This window comes from Atractosteus spatula, chromosome 23, assembly GCF_055471065.1.
Source record: "Atractosteus spatula isolate fAtrSpa1 chromosome 23, fAtrSpa1.hap1, whole genome shotgun sequence".
In the NCBI taxonomy this organism is placed as follows: Eukaryota; Metazoa; Chordata; class Actinopteri; order Semionotiformes; family Lepisosteidae; genus Atractosteus; species Atractosteus spatula.
The window spans coordinates 18387-38706 of record NC_142728.1 but is presented as its reverse complement, the minus strand read 5'-3'; the positions used below and the strand labels follow the sequence as shown (position 1 = coordinate 38706).

Genomic DNA, 20320 nt, shown 5'->3' with positions numbered 1-20320 from the left:
TTGTTGAAGAATTGTAAAGCTTTTTAATAATGTGTTTTTAAAAACTTTAAGAAGTGTCAATACTTGAGAGTATGGAGTGAAGTTAAGATTAGTGTGAAGTCCCTATTTGCTTTTGGTTTAGACAGATTTGGTTTTTAGCTTTCCCAACACTTATACATTTTGTTTTAGTGTATGAAACTCTTGTTGGTAAATACTGAAATCTCTTTTCTAGAGCTCAAACCAGCAACAAGCAAGGCTTTATATCCTGACTTGATAATTTCACTGTGACATCAGGGAAGACCCTTCTCTGTCCAACATGTTGGTGCTTCTCTCACTGCTGGACTGTAGAAAACTGCTGCTGCTTGTGTTCTTGGGCTTCCCTCAGTGAACAAGGTGAGCTGAAGGTAAGTAGAGAAGAGATGCAGGTCAGTGTGAGGTGAGCTTTTAAGGCTGGGAGAAGTCTACATGGCACTTGTTCTGGTCCCCTCTCTGTGGGAGTTGGGTGGTCATCACTGTTTTGTTGCTCTTGTCTCCTTCAGGTGCTGTTCTGAGAGGCAGATGGTGACAATGAGCACATTCACTTGAGAGAGGATGCTGGTGGAGTTTCTAGCCGAGATTGTGTTGGAACAGTGTGTGGAAACTTTAGGCTTCTGTGCACAGACCAGCTTTTTATAAGGCTGATCAGCAGTGGTTCTGATTGTCTGTGAGTTAAACTACACTGCGATGCTCAGAGCTTCTCATGCCCTGGCCATCTGAATGCACAGTGTGGAGTGACGGCTTGGAGAATTGTTCAGAGGAAGCTCGCTGGCTGGCTAAAAGGATACCCGCTGTGTGACCTATTGAAGTCTTGTGGTTTTAACAGTGGAAGGTGAAGAGGTGCTGCAAGCAGTCCTTGAATATTCTGGATGCCCATGGATCTTGAGCAGTTGTAAAGGTAGTGTCTAGGAGGAGGTGAGTTTCACTCTTCTATCCTGTCGTTTATGTAGAGTAGGTTAAAGATTAATTTTCCATATACATGTAGCTTTTTATAACCAGTATGTGAGCATTAATGAAGTGATATTTTACCCTTAAGAATTGGCTTAGTGTTAGTTTTGGAAGCCTTCTGGTGACTTTCTATAATGTTTGAGTGTTGGTTTAATTTGAGGTGGATGTTTTCTTATCTTCTGGGTGCTGTACTATATACTGACATGTATAGTACAAAACTGGAACTGGGAGTAAAAAGTCTTACCGTTTCAAAGTGCAGAGGATCAAATCTAAATCTCTACTTCAGGTTCTGCTGTTGGAAGGGTTGACCAGGCCTTTGCTCCCAGAGGGATGACCTTTATTTGCCAGGAATGAGCAGATGTGGCACACTGTAGACTGCGTGCTTTCTCTTCTGTGAAGATCTGCTTGAGGAGTTCTTGGTTTCTAAACCAAGACAACAGCCATGTCAGGGGACCGTGTCAGAGCTGCTCAGTGAGTTCTCTACCACCCAGGAGTAGAGACCGGGGTGACTGTGTGTGGGGCAGCTCTGGGCTTGACATTGCTTGATCCTCCTTCAAAGGTAGGAGCGGCTTTCTGTTCTGACTGCCACTCTGCACACCAGCCTTGGGATGGCTGTTTCTAGGAGCGCCTGAGCCATCTGGCTGGTTGAGCCATAGCTGACTGTTCCAGGCAGGAGGGGACCCCAAGTTTAAAGCCTTTGTTTAGTTGTAGCTGTTGGGGTTCTTTGTTGGTTTTCTAGCTTAAATGAAGTGGTAAATCAGGAATGGAAGCTAAATACTGAGTGTTGTGCGAGCACTGGGAAAGATTTGGCTAAATGATTTTGCTAATGGTACCAGTGGAAAATAGAGATTGGCAGTATGTAAGATTTATTTCATGGGTGCACACATGTAACTAAATCTTACATTGACTGACTGAAATTTTGAACTGAATTAAATTTAAAAATGGGGAAACCTATGCTCCAGTCTAGTTTAAGACAGACTTCCTGATTTTAGCCCAGTGAGGCTGTGTTTTTTCCATTTCCTGCACTAAAAGCCATGCTGTCAGAGGTTTAGTGTAGAAAGGGGTGGGATGTGTTTCCAGCTGACTGGAAGTGGTATGTATTCTCTTGAGAAGGGAGAGAGCAGTATGGAAACTTACTTGTGCTGGAGGACTTCATTGTTTGTGCTCCTGTTTAAACTAGTTTAGTACTGCATATTTTTCCCTTGGCTCCTGTGTATTGACCTGTGACCATACAGGATACTGTGGTAGTAAACTATTTCTATTTTTACACCTTTTGTAGTACATTTTAATGACATGTTTAGGGAATGTTAAGCTTGCTTTTACCAATGGCTTGTTCTGTATATGTACAAGCTGTAATCTCTTCAATGGTAGAGAGCATGCTGTGGCTGGAAGGCTGAAATCAATTTTAAATGTTAAAGCTCAAATCTTTCCCCTCTTACGGAGCTCCAGTCAAGGCTGCTGCTGTTGGTTCTGAAGATGGTTAGTGTTTTTGGTTTTGTACTGCTGTGGAACCTAATTTTTTTTTTTTTTTTTGGAGGGGGGGGGAGATTTTCTGCTCTTTTTGTAAAACAAAACAAAACAAATGCAAGCTTACTGCACCTCTTTAGGTGTGTTGAGGCCTTTTTTTTTAAAAAAAAAAGCATTGTCCACCACTATTTGATGGGGTATACAACTTTGCAACGTCTGTCAATTCTCTGTACTGTAAACTTGTTACTGTTTTTTTGTAGAAGTGCTGGTAGTTTTATTTAGGTGTACATTAGTTGTACTTGTATGTACCTTGTGTCCAGATGGGGAAAAATAGTCAATGGAAGAGATCTTTTTCCTTTGCTTTAGGAATATTAAACTTCTGTAAATTGACCTAAAGATCTGAGTATTTGTGGGGCAGGGGGAAGCGAAGTTGAAGAATTCTCATCTCTTGCCTTGGGAAGCTTGCAAGCTAATGTCAAGGAAGAGAAGCAAGAGCATCTATGTCCTGGGTGAGCAGAACAAGGATTTGGGTTTTTTTCTATTTCAGCCAGTAAGGAGCCAGCATTGAAGGTTAGGATCAGAGATCCATCAGGATTGGGGTGGAGTTGAGTTGATCTGTATGGTTTGAGATGGATGCACTGAATTTGAAACTGGACTTTTTGGATTCATTGTTTTGTATTTTGTTTGGTTCTGCATGTTTATTCCAGTGAGCTGTTGACAACCATCAATGAATATTGCAAAAGGATCCAGTTTCCCTGGAAGTCTGCTGTGTCAATGGAAGAATGTTAAGGAAGTGGAAGGCTGTGCCTATCTTAGCTATTGCCTGAATCCCTGACCTTGGCTGTTCTGTGATGGGCAGTTTGCAGGAAATACTGGTCAGTAATCCAGTCAGCTAGAGTCTTCAATGCTGATCCAATTATTGCTCTTAACTCAAGTGCACTCTTGTGGCCAAGGTAAAGGTGAGTTTGAGGGGAAGTAGAGGGGAGGTGCAGGTCAAGATCTTTGTGAGGCTGGTCAGCACCGGTGCTGATTGTTAATTAGATTTTAGTACAATGATCAGTGTTCCCCAATCCCTGGCAAGCTGAATCCACAGTGTAGAGAAACAAGGTTGGTGAATTCTGTTCAGAGGGAGCTCACTGGCTGGCTAAAAGGATACCAGCTTTGTGGCCTGTTGTCCATTTGTGAGTATTGAAGTCCCGTGCTTTGAACAGTGGGGAAAGTGAAGAGGTGCAAGCTGTCCTTAAGTTTCCTGGATGCCCATGGATCTTGGAGGAGATGGAAGGGTAATGTCTAGAAGGACACTGTCCCTGGAGATGAGGTGGGTTTCACTCCCCCCCCACCTTAACTTACTCCAAATCTGTGACCCCTTAATTTTGTACTTGTGTAATCCTTTTTTGTTATGGATGAAAAGCTCCTTTTGGAGTAGTCTGTTAAGCACTTGGATATTTTCTGGTGGCAAATATCATGGTTTTTAATGTGTTAAACCTTTTTTGGCTTTCTTTCTGGGTTTGTTCCCTGCTTGGTTAAAGCTCTCCTACACTGTCGTGCACTGGACTGGCTGTCATTCTGGCTCAAAGACTGAATTACTGCATTGTATGTGATTTATTTCATGGGTGCACACATGTAAGTAACTCACATTGGATGCACTGCAGTACAACAGTGACTTGGCACACTGCAGACTCCTGGCTGGTTGCGGCTCTGAGGAGACAGCATGTCAGCCAGGTTCTCTTGATGGGTGTTGGCACAGGAACTGCTCTCTTCACAGGACAGGAACTGCACTGGATCCTTTTCCTGTGGAAAGAGCCCTGAACCAGGAGTTTTCTCTGCTCTCTACATTGTTTCCCTGTTGGTTTGTCCTGGGCAGGTGCTATACTGAACATTTTGCAAGTTCAGTGCAAACCTGGATTTGGGGTTGAGCTTCCTTACTATTTCTGAAAAGTACAGAGGACTCGGACTAACCCTTTCTCTCTATTTCAGGGTCTCTGCTGTCAGAAGGGATGAGCAGGCCCTGGGTCCAGAAGGACTTATCTGAATGTGACAACATGCAGGGGTGTCAGTTGTACTTATCCGTGATGGAGTCTGATAGTGGAATCTGTTACTCTGTGCCCATATAGAGGTAGGAGATGTGAGCTCTCAAGGCGAATAGACACCTCCGGCTCAAATCTTTTGGTTTTACATGCATTTTAACAGTTTAAAACTGGTTTGAATCAAGTGGGTAGTGCCGTGCTTGCTCCAAATAAGGAATTTTTCAGACATAAGACCTCTGTCCTAAAGTTTCTTGCTCGGCAGTTTCCATGCTAACTCTTGTGACCATAAAGTGCTGCATGTAATTAAGTCATATATGCAAATGAATTGTTGTCTGGACTGGTTAATATTTCTGCTTTACTTCAAGTAAGTTTCAGATATCAGACCTTTCTCTAGTCTTCCCAAGCTGAACACATGGTTAAATCATTTGTTCCTCCAGTCTTTTTTTTGTAAAAATAAAGGTTAATTTCCTTTTTAGTTGGAGATAACTAATGGATTAATAGTGGTGGGATAGTTCTCTATGGTTGATTGTAATCTATTAATTATCCAAATCTCATCTGATTAACAGATGAGGTGGTAAATGCTAGTTTAGTCATTGGAAGCAGTTGTGTTGAATTGGAAACAGTGGAGGTGGGACACGGAGCACAGGTTGGGATTGGCTCCTGTTAATCGCCCTGAGGAGTTTTGTAAGGCAGCCCTGGAGCCAGTGTCTTCTCAGCTGCAGCAGGTGAAGACGCTCCTGTGATTGTGGTGGTTTTTAGCTTTTAAAATGTTAGTATTACTGTGGTAGGTAAGAGTAATGGCTTCTTTTGAGGTTTTTATTTTTTTCTAGTTTTTTTTGCAAGCCAGTGTAATCAGATTTACTGCAGCCCTGAGCTTTTATTGGATGAAAATCAAGTGTTTTGTTTTAGTGATCTGTAAATCCTTTTACAGTGGCGAAATAATGAATTGTATGGATAAAGCTGAGGTGATGCATCTGCTCAATTTTTTTTCATCAGCAGAAATTGTCAGGACTGTAAACCAATCATCCCACTGCCTGAAATTCCTGACCCTAACCTATAACCTGCACCTTCAATGCTGATCTGATCATTGATCCTAACCCAATCAGTGCACCCATGTGGCCAAGGTAAAGGTGAGTTTAAAGGCAAGTAGAGGGGAGGTGCAAGTCAAACTTTTCGTGCATTTGGTCAGCAGTGATGTGCTTCCCGGTCCCTGGCCAGCTGTATGCACAGTGTGGAGTGTCAGGCCTGGAGAATCCTGTTTGGAGGAAGCTCAATGGCTGGCCGAAAAGATGCCAGCTGCATGACCTGTTGATGCCCTGCTGTGAGTATTAAAGTTCTGCACTTTAAACGGGAGAGCGAAGACATGCTGCAAGCTGTCCTTACATTTCCTGGATGCCCATGTATCTTAGAGCAGTTACAGTTATTGTCTAGGAGAACACTGTACCCAGAGCAGAGGTGAGTTTCACTCTTCTCCTGTCTAACCTAATCCAAACCAAATTTGATGCTCTATAATTTAGTATTGGTGAGTGAGTTTCACTTTCGGGTATCTTTCATGTTGCTTAGTCCAAATTGATCAACTGACCCCCTCATTTGTAAGAATTTTATAATGGAGGAAAAGGTACTTTTGGTGTAGGCTTAGTGTTAAACTCTTGGACCTCATTGTTAACATGCTATCCATTTAGAAATTAGGTGTAATTTGGATTTGTCTTGTCTGTCTTTTGGGTGATGTTTGCTCCTTGATTAGGTGAGGCACTGACGTGCACTTGACTGGCTGTCATTCTGACTCTCAAAGACTAAATTAGTGCTTTGTATGTGACTTATTTCATGGGTGCACACCTGTAAATGAATCACTTTAGTTCCATTGTGACCCGATGAATCAGACTCCTTACTGGTAACTGCTCCGAGGAGACAGCATGTCAGCCAGGCTCTCTTGATGAGAGTTTGCACTGGCTCCCCTGTGGCATGAGCCCTGGAAAGGGGGTTTTCTTGGCTCTCTGCAGGGTGTTGTCCTGTTGGTTTGGCTTGGACAGATGCTGCACTGTGACCCTGTTGGTAGTAGAAATGCAGGGTTGACTGACTGTGAGCTACATGTGGAAAGTTTTCATTAGGTGCCATACGTACACCTGGGTACTCTGGGTTCACATGCAATTGTGTAGACTGTTGTATGGGGTACATTATGTGTATTGGGCAGATGGCTTTTGGTATGTGCATGGGATATAGTGTTGTATGACAAACGCCTGTTATTCTTGGCTACTTTTTTTGAACTTGAAAGACCCTGTAATCAGGGTTAGAGATGTGGGACAATTTGAAAGCCAAGCATTCTTTAGTTTACTGCATGGAAAAGTGAGTATTTGAGAATCTTTGATTTTGCAACAAATTTTAAATGTAGCAATCTGTTAGTCATCTTCAGTATTCAAGCCAGTGTTGTGATGCAAGAATTTGAGTGAGCAGGCCCGAACAATTGTTTGGGTCAGGGAGAGACCAGTATTTAAGGTTAGGGGTTATGTTGAAGTGTATGCATTTTAGATGGCTCCACCAGGAATTTAAGGATCTGTGTAGTGATGTTGAATTAATTTAAACTGTGTATTCCAATAAGCAGGTGACAGCTGTCAGACTGAGAACGGGGGAGCAGGGAGCATTACTAATGGTGAACTTGGGCTGCACCGAGTGAACAATGTGAGCTGAAGGTAAGCAAAGGGGAGATTCAGGTCAGTGTGGGGAGAGCTTTTAAAATTGGGAGCAGCCTGCACAGCACATCCTGGTCCCCTCTGTGTGGAGGATGGGAGTGGTTATCCCTGTTTCTTTTGCAGTTGGAGGCAGCGGTCGAAGATGAGGATGGTCCCGGGAGAAAAGATGCTATTAAGGTTTCTAGCTCGTGGTCTCAAGAGAAGAGTGTTGGTATCTTGGTCATTTGTTCACAGAACAGCCTCTCGATGGGGCTAGACCACAGTGGTATGAGTGACTCTGGAATATTGTTTGATTTAGAGTGGAATGCTGTGATTGGTGCTCCCCAATCCCTGCCCACCTGAATACAAATAGTGCTGATGGACGCTGTGTTTGGAGATGAGCTTCCATTGAACATATTGGCCGTCTGAAAGGATATCAGGAGTGTTCTGTGAATATTAAACATGTGGGGAGGTTGTGCAGAACATTGTCCACTCATTGAGTTTTGGCATTTTGCATCTTGTGACTGTGCCTTTCCCAAATCAAAGACAACTGAAATATCAAACTATAGTGTTTAATTAAAAGTGTTTATATGGAGTCAGGTGCAAGTGTCTTGCTAGCATATTCCAAATGTAATGCCTTTTCAGTTTTGTACTAGGCTGTTTTGAGATTCGTTGGGCAAGTTTAACTTCCTGTTTAACAGGGTAAATATGTTGAACTGTAGGTTTCTTTATTGTAGGCTTTTGTTTTGGTGATGTTTCTTGCTTAAGCAGTTGTAGCACTAGCAGCCTTCTCTTGAGACTCCTTGGAGACTGTTTCAAACAGTGAAATACCACGTCGGGAGACCCAGTCAGATCAGTGAGATCCTTACCACTCAAGAGTAGAGACTGCAGAGGTTGTGTGGGGCAGCTGTGGGCTTGAGCCACCTTCAAAGGTAGGAGCGGCTTTCTTTTCCGACTGCTGCTCTACACACCAGACTTTCGATGGCTGTTCCCAGGAGCAGCTGAGCCACCTGGCTGGTTGAGCCAAAGTTGACTTTGTTCCAGGTAAGGGGGGGACTCTGATTATGTAGCCTCCAGCTGCTGGGGTTTTGTTTTTTTTTTAGCCTTAATGGTAAAGTGTCACTGTAGCTTAAGTACTGGTTAATCAGGGGACGGAAGTCAAATACTGAAAGTGTTATGCAAGCACTGGGGAGGATTGGGCAAAATTGTTTATGGTATGACTGGAAAATTAGAGAATTGTCAGTATGTAAGATTTATTTCATGGGTGCACACATGTAACTAAATCTTACATTGAACTTTTAGAAGTGAATTAAGTAAATTAAAGGGGGAACTAAGCTGAGTATGGTGTCTTCCTGATTACCCAGCGAGACTGTATTCTGTGAATGTCCAGCACAATCAGTCCTGTTGGAGGTTTAGTGCACAAAGGGGAGTGAGTTTCCAGCTGATTGGAAGTGGTTGTGTACTGTGCCTTGTGAGGGAGAGAGCTGCATGAAGACTGTCTGAGGACTTTCTTATACTGGATGTGTACTTTAACCATGAGCACAAACTGTTATTGGTGTAAAACTGGCTGTGAAACTTGGTTAAGTGGTTCTGTTGATCTTTCAGAAAGCCTTTTTAAAGGTGCTTCTAGTCATTGGGGAACGTGAGTCTTGGTTTGACCATGGGTTCATCGGTATGTGTTCAAGGTGTTATCTCCATGATAGTCGAGTGCATGATGCAGCTCAAAGACTTCAATCCACTTGGTGCCCTATCAATCAGTTTTGAGTAGTGTTTGTGCTTTTGTTTCAATTGTTTAAAATGTTTAACCTCTAAAGCCTTTTCACCTTGGTTAAGGCTGTAGCTGTTTGGTACTGAAGATGGATAGTGTTTTGATCTCATAATGCTGTGGATCCTTGCTGTTTGTGAATTTTGTTCTTTTTGCCAAACCAGAAGTGGCTTGTCTCAAATTGAGTTTAAGGCAGAAATTCTGCTGCACTAGGTATGCACTTTTAGGGTCTCTTTAAAAAGATTGAATTTCAATTACTATTTTATTTGGATATGCAGCTTTGCATAATCAGTTCTGTTTTTGGGTAGTGGTGGTTGGATTTTAAGGATGGGTAAGTTGTGCTTGAATGTGCAATACGCCTACATGGTGAACTACTGTAAATGGATTTGGTAACAATCATGTATCCTGGTTATAAGGCTCAGTTGGTTAAGCTAGAGGTTTTTAATTGGTTGTCTCAATTTTTCTACCTTTTTGTTTTTGCAACTAATTTGACTAGTTTTCATTTCTGGTTTCAGCCAGTATCCAAGCTAATCTCAAGAAAGTGAAGCAACAGCATCTAAGTCCAGGGTGAGAACTGGCCTGGAGTATTGCAACAAGATCCAGAACTGTCAAAATGTTAGTGGTGTCTGTGTCCATGATGCCATGCTGCATGATGGTCCAGCTCAGAAGAAAGGAGGCTAGCTTTGTCCTGAATAAGGTGAGGTGATCCACCTGCTTCAAGTTCTCATCTACAAAAACTCCCGAGCCTCTGAATAAGGTGGAAATGGTGGGTAAACCCATCATCCTACTGCCTGACGTTCTTTGGCCGTTACTGGCATCTTTGGTGTGGATATGCATTTGCTCTCGCCCTAATCTGTGCACTTTTGAGGCCTAGGTACAGGTGGGTTTGAAGGTAAGTAGAGGAGGTGCAAGTGTAGCTGTTTTTCCTGAGATGGGTCAGCAGTGATGCAGATTTGTGATTTTGATTATAGTTCAATCAGTGCTTTGCAGTTCCTGGCCAGCTGAATACATAGTGCAGTGACAGGCTTGGAGACCCCTGCTCAGAGGATGCTCACTGGATACCAGCTGTGTGACCTGTTGATGCCCATTGGTAAGTAATGAAGTCTGTGGTTTGAACAGTGGAAAGCAAAGAGGTGCTGCAAGCAGTCCTTGAACTTCCTGGATGCACATGGATCTTGGAGCAGGTGCAAGGGTGGTGTAATAGAGGACATGTCCCTGGAGCAGAGATGAGTTTCACTCTTTTCCTGTCTAACCTTATCCATAGCAAACTTGATGCTATATGACCATTTAGTATTTGCTTGTCAGTACTGTTTACTGAAGGACGAAAAGCTCCTTTTAGAGTAGGCTACATGTTAAGCTCTTGGACCTCTTCTGGTGTATAATGTCACGCTTTAACATGCTGAACACTTACACTACGTTTCTACAGGTGAAGCTTTTTTGGGCTTTCTTCTGGGTAATTTTTCCTCCCTGCTTGGTTGAGGCATTTGTATACTAATGTGCACTTGACTGGCTGTCCATTCTGGCTCTGTAAGACAATAACTGTTTTGCATCCGATTTATTTCATGGGTGCACACATGTAAATAAATCAGTTTAGATGCACAACAGTACAATAGTGATGTGGCACACCAACAGCCTCCTCCACTGTAGACTCCTTGCTGGTTACAGCATATTGGCCAGGTACTCGTGATGGGTGTTGGCACAGGAACTGCTCTCCTCACAGAGGAGGAACTGCATTGGATCCCTCCCCTGTGGCAAGAGCCCTGGACTGGGGGTTTTCTCTTGGCTCTCTGCAGGGTGTTTTCCTGTTTTATCCTGGACAGATGCTGCACCATATACATTTTGGAAGTTTAGTACAAAACTGGAGCTGGGAGTAATTGTTCTTACTGTTTCTAAGTGCAGAGGATCATAACTAAATCTGTCTACTAGGTTCTCTGCTGCCAGAAGGGTTGACCAGGCCTTTGCTCCCAGATGGATGACCTTTCATCACCAGGAGTGGAGTAAACTGAGTAAACTAATTATCCCACTGCCTGATTACTTTACTCCTAACCCATCTTGCATTTTTAGTATAGATCATGTTTTGCTTAATCAGTTATCCTTATCTTTTTGGCTTTGATGTAAATGAATGGGGGGGGGTCTGATTTTTTCTTTTTTCCCACAGGATGCAGTTTTCCCATATCTGTCTTGATGGAGAGCAAGGAGTGCTACTGCTTGGGAAGTGGACTTGGGCTCCTCTCCGTGAACAAGGGGAGTTGAAAGTAAGTAGAGGGGAGATGCAGGTCAGTGTGAGGGGCACTTTTAAAACTTGCTGCAGTCTGCATGGTGGTAATGTGGAGGAGGAGAATGGACAGTCCTGTTTTGTCCTTGCAGTTGGTGCACTGAGAGGCAGCTGTCAGATGAGGACTGTCACTGGAGAAAGGATGCTTTTGAGGTTTGCAGCTCCTGGTCTCAAGAGAAGAGTGTTGGTATCTTGGTCAGTTATGTTCACAGAATCGCCTCTCTCAATGAGGCTAGGCCACAGTGGTGCCGAGTGGTATGAATGACTCTGGAATATTGTTTGTGATTTAGAGTGGAATGCCATGATTGGTGCTCCCCAGTCCCTGCCCACCTGAATGCAGACAGTACTGATGGATGTCTTGTTTGGAGATGAGCTTCCATGGAACAGACTTGGCTGTCTGAATGGATATTGGGAGTGTGACCTGTGAGTATTGAAGTCCTGCAGGTTGAACACTAGAAAGCAAGGAGGGGTTTTAAGCTGCCCTTGGTGAATCTGCTGGGCACCTGTGGATGTTGGAACAAATGCAAAGGTACAGTAGTCATGCAGGACATTGTCCCTACAGCATCGATGAGTTGTGGCCTTTTGCATCTTGTCTTTGATACGGGAAAGTGTAGAGTTCAAGTTTGTCATTATACTTATATACAAGTGTATGGTATAATGAAATGCTATTTGGCTAGCACTTGGATGTTAACAGTACAAAACCAATACTTTTGTATAAGAAAAGAAAAATAGGCAATGTGCAAGATCATACTTCAACTATGAAATAAAGGATAGAAAATCTATGGGGAGTGAGCTTCTTGGCGAGTGAGGTAGATTTCAATGTGTGTGTTTGAGATTTGATTGAGGGTTCAGCTCATGGGTGAGAGGCTGGGAGTTTAATAGTTGTATAGTGCGTGGATAAAAACTGAGTCTGGTAGTCTGGGCCCGAATACTCCTGTACTGGTTTCCAGATGGTAAAGGCTCAAGCAGTCTTCTTGCTGGGGTGTGTGGGGTCTTTTGAGGCTTAGAGCTTTCCTCAAGCACTCTCTATCATAAATGGCTTGGATGGGAGAGTAACCCCAGTGATGGACTGGGCAGTTTTCACCACCTGCTGTAGGGCTTTGTGGTCGGCAATACTGCAGTTGCCATACTACACTGTGATGCAACCTGTCAGTGTGCTTTCTGTAGTGCATCTGTAAAAGTTGGTGAGAATCTGGGGACGTATCTTAGCCGCCTTCAACCGTCTTGGGGGGGAAATGCAGGCTATGTTGCACTCGTGACCCAGTGCATTGAGTTTCTTGACTAGTTTCTGGAATGATGGTATTAAAAGCTGAGCTGAAGTAGATGAATAGTAATCTTGTGTGTTTTCTTTTTATCCAGATGTGGATAAAAAGTGTTGCTGGCTTCAAACCGAGCATAAAAGGCATTGAGCTCGTTAGGCAGGGAGGCATCACGGGCAGATGGACAGATGTTCTGCCTTTTTGTAGTCTGCGAGGGCCTGTATACCTTGCCACATGTGCCTTGGGTCAATAGTGCTGAAGTGTTACTCCAGTTCCTGTTTGAGTGTGATTTTTGCATGTTTAATACCTTTCTTTAGATTGATACTGGCTGACTTGAGTTCTGATTTGAATGTTGCAGACCTCTGTTCATCCATGGTTTCTGTTTAGGAAATGCTCTTATTACTTATCACATTTGCCAGCACATGTCTTGATGTAGCTAGTGACTGATGTATGTTTATGTAAGATCCCTGTGTGGCTGCCTCTTCAAAAACACCTCAGTCAGTGCCTTCAAAACAGTCCTGCAGGAGTGATTCAGCTCCTTCAGGCCACACTTTCACTGTCCTGACTGCTGGTTTCACTCACCTGTGCAGCTGTTAGTGTGTGGGGAGGAGAAATGGTGATTGTGGTCTGTTTCCACAGTGGGGGAGGGGTACAGCCTTGTAAGCATTCTGAATGTTGGTGTAAACGTGGTCCAGTGTGTTTTCACGTCTCGCTGGGAAGGAGACTTGCTGATGGTATTTCGGGAGAATGGAGTTGAGATTTGTAGGATTAAAGTCGCCCAAGACGATAAAGGTTGTCGGGATGTGCAGATTCCTGCTTATAGCAGTGTACAGTACCTCTAGTGCTTCTTTGCCATTAGTTGGGGGTGGATGTAGATGGCAGAACAGTAAACTGCTGCATCTGTTTTTTTCCCCCATTTTTACAACTGTTTTTGTGCAATATGCCAGGGACTTGTGCAATACAACTTTGTGTACTGTTTTGGTTTGTTCTTTGTATGTTCTGGACTGTGAGTAACTCTTCTTAGTGCACTTCTCACTGTACTGATTGTATTATTGTATCATTCATTACACTGCTGTTGACTGTTAAGCTCCTGTTGCACTGCAATTTCCCTCATGGGATCAAAGTATCCATCTATCTATAATAAGTTTTAAATTCCTTCAGCAGATAAAAGGGGTGGCATTTGATCATTAGAAGTTCCAGAGTGGGTGAGCAGCATTTTGTGATGGAAGATGTTGCACCACGTGTTAATAAAAATGCAAACTCCATGGCAACAAAACCAAAAGTAATGCTGTCAGTTTTAGTGCAGAAAGGGGAGGGATGAGTTTCCAGCTGTCTGGAAGTGGATGTGTGTTGTGCTTTGTGAAAAGGGGGAGCTGCATTAATATTTATGCTTTTGTTAGAGGACTTTCTTCTTGTGGATGTTTACTTTTTTTAAAACAATACTGACTGCTACATGAAGTTTTATTGTTCTGTGTATAAGTGTAGTACTAATGTATACTATACAAAATGGTGCATGGTTTTGCCCCGAGTATCTTGTACAGCAGGTAATTCAAAGGAGATGTGGCTGTAAAAGTGTCAACTTGGGCAAAGTGGTTGTCGCACTTTACTTTTTTGAGGAGTTTCTATTCATTGGGGAATGCGAGACTTGGTTTGATCTGTATGTGTGCAGGCTGTAATCACCCTGATGGTAGAATGCATGAAGTGGCTGGAAGGTTTAAATCCATTGGTTGTGGCCCATCACTAGGTTTTGAGTGCTGCTGGTGTGCTTCTGAGTTTGTTCTGAATGTTTAAGCTTTAAAACCCTTTCGGTTCAGGCTGCAGCTGTTTAGTACTGAACATGGTCAGTATTTTGGTCTCAAGAGTATTGGGGTGCATTGAAGAATTGTTCTTTATGTAAAAACAAAATCTAATTTGGTTTTTAAAAGTCATTTCTACAGCCCTAGGTACATTTTAGGGTGTCTTTTAAAAAAAGCCCGAATATCAACCACTATTTAATTGGGTGTACAACTTTGAAATTGACTTGTCTGAAATCTTTGTACTGCCTTTTAATAGAAGGGTGATTTTATTTAAAATTAGGTTTTATTTCCATGTGTTCTGTCTACATGAATAAAAATATAAATGGATTTGGTCATCCCCTTTTACCTGGGTTATAGGATAGTGGAATCTACGCTTGATGGTTTTTAGCTCAATTTCCTTCATTTTCTTTGTAATTTTCTTTCATTGTGTAATTGGTTTGAACAATTTAACTTTCTTAGCCAGTCACCAATCTGTTAATGTCATGGAAGTATAGTATGAGGATTTACATCCTGGGTGAGAAGGGCAAGATTTTAGATTTTCTTTATGGCTGTGTGAGAGGCCAGTGTTTAAGGTTAGGGGTTGTGATTAGTTGGGGCTGAGGGAGGAATTGAGCAGGTTATTGTTTGCAGATGGATGGACCTGGGATCTGAAGTACTTGAATCCTTTTTGTACTGCATGTGATTTTCAGTGAGCTGGTGACAATTTAAGATGGAGTTTTGAACAGAATCCAGAGATTCCTTGGAAGTCTTCCATTGGAAACAACAGAACTACGAAGATGAAAGCTGCATCTTTTCTTGGTTACTACCTGAATAGCTGATTGTGGTTGCTCTGCGATGGAGTGTTTGCAGGAATCACTGTTCTTCACCACATGGGTACACAATGCCATGCTGTTGAGATGGAGCTCACTGGCTGGCTAAAAGCATATCTCTGTGATCTGATGTGAGTATTGAAGTCCTGTGCTTTTGAAGAGTGGAGAGTGAAGAGATGTTCTGCAAGCTGTCCTAAAATTTCCTGGATACCTATGGATCTTGGAGCTGTTGCAAAGGAAGTCTAGGAGGGCCTTGTCCCTGGAGCAATGGTGAGTTTCACTTTCCAATAACTTTCACTTTTCTAATCAAGTCTAAATCTAATATACACTTTAATTTTGTCCTTGCTTGTAAGAAGTTTTTTGTAAAAAGCTCCTTTGGGTTTGGTTAAGCTCTTGTTTATCTTCTGGCAGAGCACATTATGCTTTAATGTGCTAAACATCTAGAGTCATAGTGGTGTAGTTTTTCTTTGACTTTCTTCTGAGTAATTTTTCCTTCCTGCTTGGTTGAGGTATTTGTATACTAATGTGCACTTGACTGGCTGACATTCTGGCTCTGAAAGATGGAATTAGTGCTTTGTATGTGATTTTATTTCATGGGTGCACACATGTAAATAAATCACTTAAATACCGTGCAGTACAATGGTGACTTGGCACACCAGCTGCCCCATTCAGTGATTTTCTTGCTGGTTACGGCTCTGTGGAGACCACATGTCAGCCAAGTTCTTTTGTTGGGCGTCGGCAAAGGACCTGCTCTTTTCCCAGGGGAGGAACTGCACTGGATCCTGTGCCAAGAACCCTGGACTGGGGGTTTTTTCTTGGCTTTCTGCAGGGTGTTTTTTTCTTGGCTTGTCTTGGACAGGTGCTGCACTGTGTTCATGTTGGGAGTGGAAATGCTGGCTTGACTGTTTCTAAAAAGTGTAGAGGACCTGGTCTAAATCCTTCTCTCCATTTCAGGCTCTGTGCTGCTAGAGGAGATGAGCAAGCTTGGGCTTCAGAGGGAGGACCTTTTATCACCCAGGAGTGGAGCGCAGATGGGGCTGGTCTCTGGGGTCTTTCTGTGAAGGTCTGCTAGAGGAGTGGGTTGCTTGTTTGAAGACTGAAAGATTAAAGGCAGCATCAGAGGATCCAGTCAGGTGAGTGAGGTGAGTTCTCCACCCAAGAGAAGTGATGGGGCATTTTGAGTACTTTGGGGATATGTTGATTTGTTTAAGTACAGTTGTGGAGACTGCATGTCATGTTACATAATTGAGTATATTGGTTAGGCAGCTGTTGGCATGGGAGTTGTATAGTACAAACTCAACTTTTTTTCTTGCCTAATCTTTTTTTACACTTTAAATGAATATGAAAGATCCTGTTATCAGAGGAATGTGGAAGAATCTGAAACCTTGCTTTTTTTATGGAGAATTGAATGTTTGACTTTGTAACAAATGTTAACTGTTTTAATTTTATCTTGTGTGCTAGCTTAAGACCTAGGAGGAGAAGCAAGTGGATCTATGTCCTTGGTAAGTAGGCAAGAACAATTTGGGTTCCTCAAGGCTGAGGGAAGGGAGAAGTTGGTTAACTGGCTGTTTTGGGAACTTGTGTGCATATGTTGAAAATGCTTTAAACAAGGTATTAGAAATGGACTTGAGTTCTGCACTCTGTTTTTGCTTTTGCACATTGTAGGGTGGTTTTCTGTTGGTTTGTCCTGGAAAGGTGTAGTACTGAACATTATAGCAGTTTAGGTCAAACTGGGTGTTGGAAGTGGAAATGTAGGCTGGACTACTTCTGACTAGTGCAGAGGACTCAGTCTAATTTTTTTTCTTCAGGTTCTTTGCTGTCGGGGGGGATGATCAGGTCTTTGCTGCCAAGAGAAGACCTTCACCAGGACTGGAGCCCAGATGCAGCAGACTGGGTAGCGGGTTCTGTCTGCGAAGATCTTGATGAATCTGTTCCGATCCCAGAACCCAATGGGCACATCGGAGGATGATGGTCCAACAGGAGCTGCGTGAAGCTCTAAGTGAATCTCTGCACACCAGCCTTGTAATGGCTGTTAGGACCTTGGCTTGTAACTTCAGCACCTGAGCCACCTGGCAGGGAGGAGACAGTGACTTTTGGTGCAGGAACAGAGAAAGAGTTACAAAACTTGGAACTTGGTAGCTATTTTGCACATTCTTAGCCATTTTGAAATGAGTTTAAGAGTCTAAGGTCAAGCAATGATTTATTTACATGGGTGCACACATGTACATAAATCTGGCCTTGGCTGTAGAGTAAAACTGAATTGAGCCTATTAAGTAGAGATGAATAAAAGGAAAACTAATCCCATCCACTCATTGGGGAAGGTTACCTGAGTGTGGCTCTTTTTTTGGTGCCTGCACAGAAAGCTCTTGTCATGGGAGGGGATTTTTGTTCTATGTTGTGGCTTTGTAAATACTTTGGCAGAGAATGTTCTCATGTATTGAATGTCTTTTTGTCTGTATGGGATGTTAATAAAAAATGTTAAAAGTACCAAACTTTTTTTTTCTTGTACAACCACCATCAACATAAGTTGCTGTTAATTATATTAAGTACATAGTGCCACTGGATCTGCTTTTTCCTGTAGTTTTATTTGGACATTTTGCTCCCTAATTGATTGGTTTCACAATTGATTTTTTTTTACTACTGGGGAGGTTCAGGTCCTACTTTTTGGGTACATTTGATGTAAGTAGAGGATGTTTATTAGCATTCTTTAGGCATCTAAGATTCGGCATACATTTTTAGGCATTGACAATGTAAAGCACAGAATTGTAATGTTTTGGGTTTATGAAAGTTATTGGATTTTGTGCGTAGTTCAGTTGTGTAGAAATGAATATGCACTTTATTTTCTTTGCAACTTGGAGGTTTTTAGAATGAAGGTGTCTTTTTCTGGTCTTTGGTTGCGATTGGCTTGGCTTTGGTTTTCTTCAGTTCTCATGTTTTACTTTTTTTGGCTTAATTGATTTTTTTTTTTTGTGTGAACTTTATTTTGCGATTACCTTGTCCTAACATGTTATCAACCTTTGTGTTCTTTTGTACTGTTTTGTCATCTTTTGTTATTGCTAATGTTTGTAGTTCCCTTGTGTATTTGAGTGAACTTTTGTGTAAAGGGTTAGTTGAAGTTGTTGGGTACTTTGGTCTTTGTATTAGAAACACTAGTTTAGGATGGGCGAGTGCCTTTGTTTTGTATGGCTGTGGGTAGTTAGTAAAGGTTAGCCAGGGTGTCAGATGCCGAAGACCTGAGTGTTTTGGGTTTTTGTTTGGTTGGCTTTCCCTCACTTTATTAGCCAGCCTCATTTTGTTTCTTTTATTTGGCACTGCTCTAGTTCCTTGTTGTCCTGTTTATGTACCAGTCACTTTCCTTTAAATAAATCTTTTGCACCAAAACTTGTCATACTTTTTAAGTTCCTCACCAGAAACCCACCAACATCCAAAACCATCCTAGAAGTTACAACTTTAGACACTTGGGGTTGTAACAGGCACACTGGACACCCTCTGTGACTAGCAGTGCCATCCCCAATAGGGGGGTTACTCCTACAGTCCTAGAGGGGATTGCACTCTTGTAAGGTTTCATTTCCTCCTCACTTGTCTCTTTATGCCTTTTTCCAGATGTAGGCAAACTCATGCATCTTGGGTAGTAAGGTTTTGTTTTGCTTTTTACTTTATGCACCCTGTTCACCAGACAGCACCCTGCTCAATAGTGTTAGTCCAGTCTGGAGGTAACGGTGGCACCATGGTTTATTTTTTCACTCTTGTTCTTGGTTGCTGCTAATGTCATACTGGTACTTTTCTGTCTGGGGTGTTTGACTTTTTACTGATGCTCTCTACAGTGCCTCCCATTACAGTCACAATGGATACACTTATTTAAGAATAAACAAGTATTTCCAGTGCAACTGAAATGATACCAATTAAGTCTTCCATTCCCTTCCATGTGAAAATGTCCAAAAAGCAGTTTACTTAAGCTGTCCATTATACAAGGTTTTCTGTATGTGTAGGGAATTTAGGTGCAGCTATTAGTATGTCTTAATGTATTAGTTGATGTCTTTAAAAGAACAAAAGTCTACTGGAAGTACTGCCAAGATGAATCCATTTCATACTAAAGTCATTGAGATTGCATTGCAAAGTATTTTTGTAACATGTTGGTGTGAAATTGTTATAGCTGCAGTAGTTGTAGATTATAGAATAGACCAAGAGAATATAATAGATTTATTAAAGGAGTTATCAGAATTGTATGGAGTTGTGTAGAGATTGCTGTTTAGGGCAGAGACAACTGCTAGCAATGGTGGCAGTAAAATGGTTTATACTTTAGGTTTAGTCTAGCAAATGTAATTGTTACACAATTATCATCCTTTTAAACTAATTAGATTTTTGGTTAGTGAGGTCTTTTTTTTTTTTATAGAGGGCTTGATCGGTCTCTGCAATAGATCTGTTGTGGATGTTACTATGAGTGATTACTGCCAGCAAGGAGGTATAAATCCATTTACAGTGGTTTAACCATACTGCTCACTGCACCAATGGAGACTGGATGGAATGCCATTCCTTTCCTCATCTACATGTGCCAGAATGCAATTAACCTACCTCCATGTTCTTGGACTGTGGCAGAGAACACAACTTGGAGAAGCCCACAAACTGGAGAGAAAATTACATGAGCAGCCCAAATCTGGTTCTGTTCCAGTTGTCCCACAAAGTGTAATGTGTAGAAAAATAAACTGGTGACACAAGTACCATGTGTAAGGAGTGTTTATTTTCATGAAGGAGTCCTTTGGAACCATGATGATGGCTTGGAGAGAAGCAAGAATGTGCACATTGACATTTAATAAGCAATGGTATGTATCATTCATAAGGTGAATAAAAATACTGTTTAACTTTAGTTATCACATCATAAACTTGAGTTGGTAGTTAAAGCAACCTTTTCTTCATTTTTAAAAGAACCCAAAAAAGTGTGAAAAGGTCAGATTGTCCAGATCCTACCGCTAGAAGTAATTAAATTTCATTAATTCAAAACACAGTGGTAACATACTGAGTTTAAAAAAAAATGCCACTCCAGTATTCATATATGCAATAGGAGATTGGTAGTTATCAAGGTTTTGTTGATTTATGACTCTTCTACTTTTGGTACAGTAGCTTAACTGCTCAGTATATTCTACTAGAGTTTAGGGGTCTTTTTCTCCAAACCCAGAGGTTAGTGTGATTTGGGTCAGTCCAGTACAGAGTGTAATGACCTTTAAAATTAGAATATATTTCATTAATTATATCCCAGTTTTTTCAAGTACCACGTTAATCATAAAAATGCCAACTT

At 41.9% G+C, this 20320-nt stretch overlaps 1 long non-coding RNA gene across 1 annotated transcript; it reads left to right on the top strand.

The window, feature by feature from the left end:
- The first annotated feature begins 14590 nt into the window (after nucleotides 1-14590).
- On the top strand, nucleotides 14591-17705 carry LOC148815976 (uncharacterized). Its single transcript, XR_016094758.1, has 4 exons — nucleotides 14591-15297; nucleotides 15982-16160; nucleotides 16489-16529; nucleotides 16836-17705. It is a non-coding gene; the product is annotated as an uncharacterized LOC148815976 (long non-coding RNA).
- The last annotated feature ends 2615 nt before the right edge of the window (nucleotides 17706-20320 follow it).